At 44.8% G+C, this 7,500-nt stretch overlaps 2 protein-coding genes across 22 annotated transcripts in view; one reads left to right on the forward strand and one right to left on the reverse strand.

The window, feature by feature from the left end:
* LOC113811744 (guided entry of tail-anchored proteins factor 1) overlaps positions 1-7,500 on the reverse strand; it is a 44,947-nt gene that overhangs the window by 36,763 nt on the left and 684 nt on the right. The gene's annotated exons all lie outside the window — the stretch shown is intronic.
* LOC113811738 (collagen alpha-1(III) chain) overlaps positions 1-7,500 on the forward strand; it is a 63,442-nt gene that overhangs the window by 15,325 nt on the left and 40,617 nt on the right. The window lies entirely within an intron of this gene.

The following is a 7,500-nucleotide window of genomic DNA, read 5'->3' on the forward strand; positions in this document are numbered from 1 at the left end:
TAGGATTCCATGATATACAATGCTGTGGTATAGTGAAACAGCTGGCTTATACACGCCAAACGAACACCAGCATTAAAATCTTCCCGTGACGTCACAATTCACGGGTGTGACGTCGCAAAAGTGACCCTGACGTCATACTTGCGGTTATGACATCACGCAAAGAGACACTGAGTCACGTGCAACTTCCAGACAGCGACCGCAGGGTATCGTCCGCTGCGCAAATGGACGTGATCCACGAAGCCTGCGTTGGGTTGCTCTCTTGCTGTAGACGACTAGCACATCGACGCTCTAAACGCTTAGAACCTGAAACAAAGGTTGCGCACACTAAATCGCCCATTTATTATACTTTTCACTCTTTAAGCAACCATCAAAATCTCGTAAGAACTTTGCCGACTATAGCTTCAGAAACCTGGACTGCGGAGCCATGCATTTTCCTCCTTGTCAAACACCTGCTCGCTTTTGTTGACTCGCCGTCGAAGTCCATATATAGTGTTGCGGTCATCTAGAGCGAGTGGGTTGAAGAGGGGGGGGGGTGACTCATCCCAGTGTTGGGTGACTCGCGAACGGGCCAGGGGGTATTCTCCCCGGGAAGATGACGTCACGAGGGTACTTTTAACTAGGGGGCGGCTTGAAGGCGTCGCGGCGGCTGCTTGAGATCGAGTGTATTCAAAAATCGCTCTTATGTGTTGTAATTCGGGGAAAGAGTGGAGCAGGACGGAGCTAAGAGGGACGAGCATGTGATGACCCATTTTAAGTTGGACACGTAGATGTCAATGATAAGATGGTGATAATCAAACAACAAAGATGTAACAAATATAAAAGGCAGACTGCAGAATATAGTAACGATAATGACAATAAGCTTGATAAGAAAAATAACAATAAAACAATAGTAAGAATGCTAATAATGATGATAATAAAGATTATAATTGTATTTATGATAAAAATTATAAAACAATAACACTAATGATAATAATGATAACAATGAAATAAAAGTAATGTTAACGTTAATGATAATAATATCCATAATAAAGGCAACGGTAATAATGATCATAGTGATGATAATAAAGAATCCTCTTCTGAATAAGAATTGATAATCACAACGCAAGAAAAGTATCTGACGCTTCTTGATTCTCTTTCCGTCAGATACAAATGAATTTCTTATGAAGATTTAATCAAAACGTCATCTTTTGCCTTGTGAAGTTATTGTACAGTTGTTGCTGTTGTTATTACTATTGTTGTTGTTGTTGATGTTATTATTGTTGTTGTTGTTATTACTATTGTTGTTGTTGATGTTGTTATTACTATTGTTGTTGTTGTTATTACTATTGTTGTTGATGTTGGTGGTATTATTATCATCACCATCACCATTATTACTGTTGTAATAATTTTTGTTGTTGTGATTGTTTTGTTCTTATTACCATCATTATTGTTGTTGTAATTATTATTATCAGCATTATTATTATTATTATTACTGGTATTATTATTATTATTATTACTGGTATTATTATTATTATTATTACTGGTATTATTATTATTATTATTATTATTATTATTGTTATCCTCCTCCTCCTCATCATCATTATCACCATCATCATCATTATTATTATAATTATTACTATTATTGCTATTATCATCATTAGTATAGTTAGCATGTTCATCATCATTATTATTACAACAGTAATTATTATTATTACTATTTTATTCATCAAAACTACTACTATCATTAACAGGATGCATCATCATCCACCTCATCATCATCATCCGACTAGGTTGACTTCACAGAAAAGATAATATCGATCGAAGTGTGCAATATACGTAATTATTTCCACCTCCACACACCTGACACACTCCCAAAGTCACAGCCGAGGAAATTACAGCCTTGAAGTCCCATCCTCGCTCCACCCAGGGCTCTTTACCACATCCTTCAACTTACACCACACCCAGTCACACGCAGTCACACTCAGGCACGTTCTGCAGTGTTACCGCACTCGCGTTTCTGTCAGTATGTATGTATGGGTGTATGTAGGTTTGTATTCTATTCGTTGTCTGTTTCTGTCTCTGTCTCTCTCGCTCGCTGGCTCACTCGCTCTCTCTGTCTCTGCCTCTGTCTCTCTCTCTCTCTCTCTCTCTATCGCTCGCTCACTCGCTCTCTCTCTGTCTCTGCCTCTCTTTCTCTCTCTCTCCCTCCCTCTCTTCTTCGTTCTTTTTTCCCTCTCTTTCTCCTTCTCCCACTCCTCGCCCTCCTTTTTTCCCTGTTCCTGCTACTTCTCCCTTTCCCTCTCCCCCAAGCGTGCCAAGCGTAACTCCACCTTAGGCTGAGAACTATTTCAGGACCGCCATGCTTCTCCTGGGCCTCCCTCGTAACTGCTGTCTAAACGCCCCTACACTACTCTTGACACTACGCTACATACTTCCTCTCCCCATCATCATTTCACTTCCTTTGCTTTTTCCTTTTCTTCACACATCTTCACTTACTCTTAGCCGATATTTACTCTGATCTAAATTCTATATAGTATTGAAATATCATTCAACACCGAAAACTCAGTCTTCTCCTATCGCGCAAGATGCACCAATTCATTTTACATCATTTCCCTATTTTCATTGTAAAACTGCAGTTACTCATTATCGACTGCATTCTCCGCTATACAAGAAAACACATCCAAGCGCATATCAGACACTTATACAGTCTTGCCGTGCAGTATTGGATGACGAGGTTAATTGCAGCCACTACAGTATGCATGTCTAGAGTCTGGTGTGTGATATATCCAATGCTTCCACCTCTTTCATTAATTCGTACGGTATAATGGCCAGCGGTATCTGCGATGAAGTATCATAATGCATATATTGGGTGCAGTGAGCGGTGTGTGCGAAGTAAAGTAAAACTGGTGATAAAAGATGTATTGGGTGGCATGTCATGCCCGCGGCTGGCGCTGTTTCAAAGGACCGCCGGTGTGAAGCGTTAGAACCGCGTTTGGTGCGGCCAAAGCGCGACTACGTAAAGAATCAGTAGAGGTGCTTTATCTCTGCGTGCCCAAAGCGACTCATTTCTGCATGGATAGTTCCTGAGTTGCCATAGACATTTGATATGCATCTTCCTCACTCAAATGTCGCCGTGACTGTGCTGAACGGTCTCAGAGCACAGGAGTCCCTGAGAGTCATGCATCCCCCCCCCCCCCGCCACAGTAGACCGGTTAGTAGAGACTCAACAAGCGACTATTTCAACCCTAGACTGTACTGGGCGGTCAGGGATAGGAGGTCGTTATGTAGACCTGCGTACAAACCCCATTTGAACCGCGGTTTGACTATAGAGAGCCTTGTCTGTTTGTCTATTGTGGCGCTATGTCTGCAGATGTTTCTATCTTAGCATGTTCGCCTTCTATATTTACGTTGCGAGAAATAGAATCCCAAAAAAGAGTTCAGTGCTATCACGGCGGCACGTCAACCTCTAGGTCTCAGCACGAGCCAATTTCCCGAGGTCGGTGCATCAAGCAGGGCGGTGACGGCATACGTCAGGTACTCGGAAGCTTCAGCACGAAATGGAAACAAAACCTAAACGACTTTTTTGATCAGGTAACTTCCGCGAAGAAAATCAACGGTTTAGATAGCGAGTGCATAGCAGACGTTTTTTTTCTTGTCGAGTAGCAGTCATTGCCCTAAAGCTACTAATACTGTGCATTTCCCGACGGAGCCGCGTGGTGGCGGTGACGCACGAACAAAAACAGTGTTGTGTGAGAGGTGTTGTTGTGGCGCGGACCAGACCACCGCCGGCAGCCAAGCCGTCCAGCCCACACCAGCCTCCGTCACAGTCGCTTCCAAACTTGTGGGAACGAATTTTATATGCCGAACAATGACTGAGTGATGACATAATTAGTAGTTTATGATTATTTATGACATATTATCTTGCCTGTGTCTTCATCTGGACGCTAGGTGTAGGGTGTTAGACTCGCGAGATTACACCGTCCGTGAGGAAAGGTGCAATTACTCACTCAACTGAAACCCACCAAATTAGCATCGAGGAAACTGCTTTAAAGATGACATAACTGCCTACACACTTGAAGATCTATACCAAGCATATTGAATTGCTTACTAGCAGCAAAGTATCGCTATTCAAGTCTGTTAATCCACTAATTAAGAGAGTTGCAGAGCAAGTGATGAATGTGTAGAGCATAAGGTACGGCGCTGTGCAGGAGGAGGCAGCCGAAGTTCAAGGTCATGGTGTGTTTGTGCAAGCTTGAGGGGGAAGCGTGGGGGGGGGATACCTTAAACCTGGAGACCGACATCTAAGTTCATCTTGAGGTATTCTATACTTATTTATATTTAGCTCGTGTTGTCAAGTCGCATGTGCCTAAATTTGCCAACATAATGCTATACTGAATCGAATATATATTTTAACTTGTCGTTATCGGTTCGAAACTATCACGATGTTAATAATAATAACATCCGTGCATAAAACCTGCAACAATTTTCAATAACTGATAGTGACATTATCTTCCCCGATTTCGTCCGGGTGATCTGCACAATCTCCCCTGGGAAGACATCATGTGCTTTGAAATCTTCCCGGATTTGCTATTTTGGTCCCTGTCTCTGTCCTTATATTGTATCTAAATCATTAGTAAGCAAAATGACAGAGGCAGAAATAAGCTAGTATTTTTTTCTTCTTTTAGGGTCATATGTATAGTTTCCGGGTTCACCATCACTAGGCAGGAGGCGGGTCAGAGGGCGGGCGGGGTGGGGAAATAGGCGGGGATTCAGCTCCATCCCGGGCCTTTTTCTGCTGGTTGCGGGGGGGAACGTTTTTGCAAAAGGAACGGATCCGAGCGTGAATAAGGTCACGTAGTTAGTCATGGCAGGGGAGTCAGGAAGTGCAAGCTTCAATGACAACATGGCAAGAGCCGGTTCTGTCAACAGCCAAGATTTCCCTTCCGTCAACACTCGGTCTGGTGTCAAGCCGGGGATGATGGAAGTGGCAAGGAGCGAGCGGGGGACTTGCGAGACACTTCGGGAAGGGCGCTTGTGTTTGCGGATTTGCCGAACAAAGTGCTGCGGACGGGCGTAAATATGAAGTGACAGATGTGATGGAGTGGTTGCGGGCGGCTTTTTAGATTTGGAGAACTAGATAAGCGTGAATTTGTTTTTGTTTCTCTGCAATGATATAAACTAAAATGACTGATATCTTGAAGCTGAGAAGAATATGACTGATATCTTGAATGGTTGAGACTGCGACTCGAAGAGGGGAGACGGCAGCGAGATAAGGCAATACGTTATAATAATGACGATAATAATAAGTGAACACGAGGGCGGACCGAGGCGGGAAGGCAAGAAGGGCGGGCATGAAGGTGGAATGTCTGAGTAATGACAGGAAGAGAGTGCGTGTGGCTAGAGGGCTTCCAGTTATGTTTCTGCACTGCACTGCACACACACACACACACACACACACACACACACACACACACACACACACACACACTCGTCTTGTGTACAGATGACTGTTCTTTTTGGAGTGGAAAGATGTAGTATTTGGATATGCAGTTTAGCCACACTTAAGGAAATACGTGATTACAGCCCCCCGGTCGTTGGCTGCAAGATTTATTTTTCTTAATGACAGCTTGTATATGTTCCGATTGTTGTCTTATATGCACACCTCTGGTACCACTGCCTTCTTGTTGGCTGGATGTTATTATGTAGCTACACGCAGTTCCGTTTTCTTTATTGTTCTGGCCATAATGCTTACACGGGCTGAATTATGCATTCATATGCGATTTATAAAAAGTTTACGATTGCGTACGGTCAATATCAAGATGAACTGAATTGTAAAAATATTACTATAAACTATTTTTATGATGACATTGGTGATCGTTGCTGTCTGATTATTCATTCATGATTAATTTATGCGGTATGTCATGATGCATCGCAAGTTCAGCTCATGCAAGCTTTGTTCCAGCCAAGGCAGGCGCGCTGAATAGTCGTCCTCCCTCATAACGCATCCAAAACGAGACGGATGGGCGGCGTCCCGTCCAAATGCGGCCCGGGCCATGCCTGCTTTGGAGCGGTCACCAATACATTGCATTCATGGCGTGTAGTCTTGGTGGAGGACAAATACAAAGATCATTATGCGACGGACACACGTAGGACATGGGAGAGGGGCCATTCAAGGGAGGGAAATGTGGGGCTCGAGTGACGTCTCCCTTTTCGCGCCTTGAGACTCGAAGCTCCAAGGATATAGAGCAGCGAAGGCGTGAATCATACCGCGATTAGGAACTACTAACTGGAAAGAATGGGAGAGTAAAATGACTCGTCTTTCGCGATGTGTTTGTCATGACACGGCGCAGGGGAAGTGGCTTCGGCGGGGCGGGCCTTGGGGAAGAGCCGGAGGAGAAATGCCGTTAGGATATTCGTGTAGATAAATTCTGTATAGTTGTCGCGAAAGTACACATCATAAAAAAAGAACGGCTTACTGTAGACTCCATCTTTCCTGGCGGCAGTGCTGGAGTGGTGGCGACGTCGGTGGCGGTGAAGCAGCGTCGTTGCTCAAGGCCGCCTGCCGCCCACCGCCTCCAACGCCCACCTCTACTACTGTTACCACCCACCTTCGCGGTAATTAGCACCTCGTCGTTAACCTATCGCCTGTGCATGAACCATCTCATGAAAACCCAATAGCGCTTAAATGGCCGCACAAGACACTGCATCTGTCGGTTCTGAGTAGCGAATGGCCAGTTCCGGGGGTCCGCCTCATCCAGAACAATATAAATACCTTGCAACTCGATATAAATAAAAAGACGTTAGAAAAACAAACACCAAAGCTGAGCTATCCGTGAGCAGAGGGTCGCCGTGGGCCGAGCGGTCAAGGTCACCGCGGGGCCAGGTGTGATACGCTCAGGAATTCAAAGTGGAAAACCAATGGCTGTTTGTCGCATCCATAGCAGGAATATGACTCGTCATAATATGGGAACACTGGGATTCTGGCTTTGTTTCATACATTTACTGTCAGTCCTTCAAATTCACTCAATTTAACGAGTAAAGGAAGTCGTGTTTACGCCACAGGAAGTCTGGAATTGGTTAACGAATGTTTCTGTGGTTACGATTTTTTTTGCAATGCATCCAGTACGTCTTGGAAAAGGAGTAAATTCGTTGTTGGCGAATGCGATGTAAAGCCCTCTCTGTGTAAAGGAGCATTGGTTTTATCTCAGTTACCACGTTTGTTTATTTTCCTTCCCTGTAATGATCACAACAACAACACGGCAGCTTCGGCGATTAAAATAGCCTTGGAGATGGTGACGACAGTGTCTTAATGAGCAGTGTCCGGGGCAGTGCAGGAGGCGCGGGCAGTACAGTTGCGGCGAGCGTGGTGCAGAGTGTGGTGCTGCCCCGCCACAGCCAGCGAGCCCGCACTCTCACACTCGCAGAGTCTTGCGTCACACGCGCACGCACGCCACTCCACGCCGTCTGGGAGATGTACTTTGGTTCGCAAGTGATGCACCGGGATTGAGTGTCTGTGTTAAC

The sequence above is a fragment of the Penaeus vannamei genome, chromosome 9 (genome assembly GCF_042767895.1).
Source record: "Penaeus vannamei isolate JL-2024 chromosome 9, ASM4276789v1, whole genome shotgun sequence".
In the NCBI taxonomy this organism is placed as follows: Eukaryota; Metazoa; Arthropoda; class Malacostraca; order Decapoda; family Penaeidae; genus Penaeus; species Penaeus vannamei.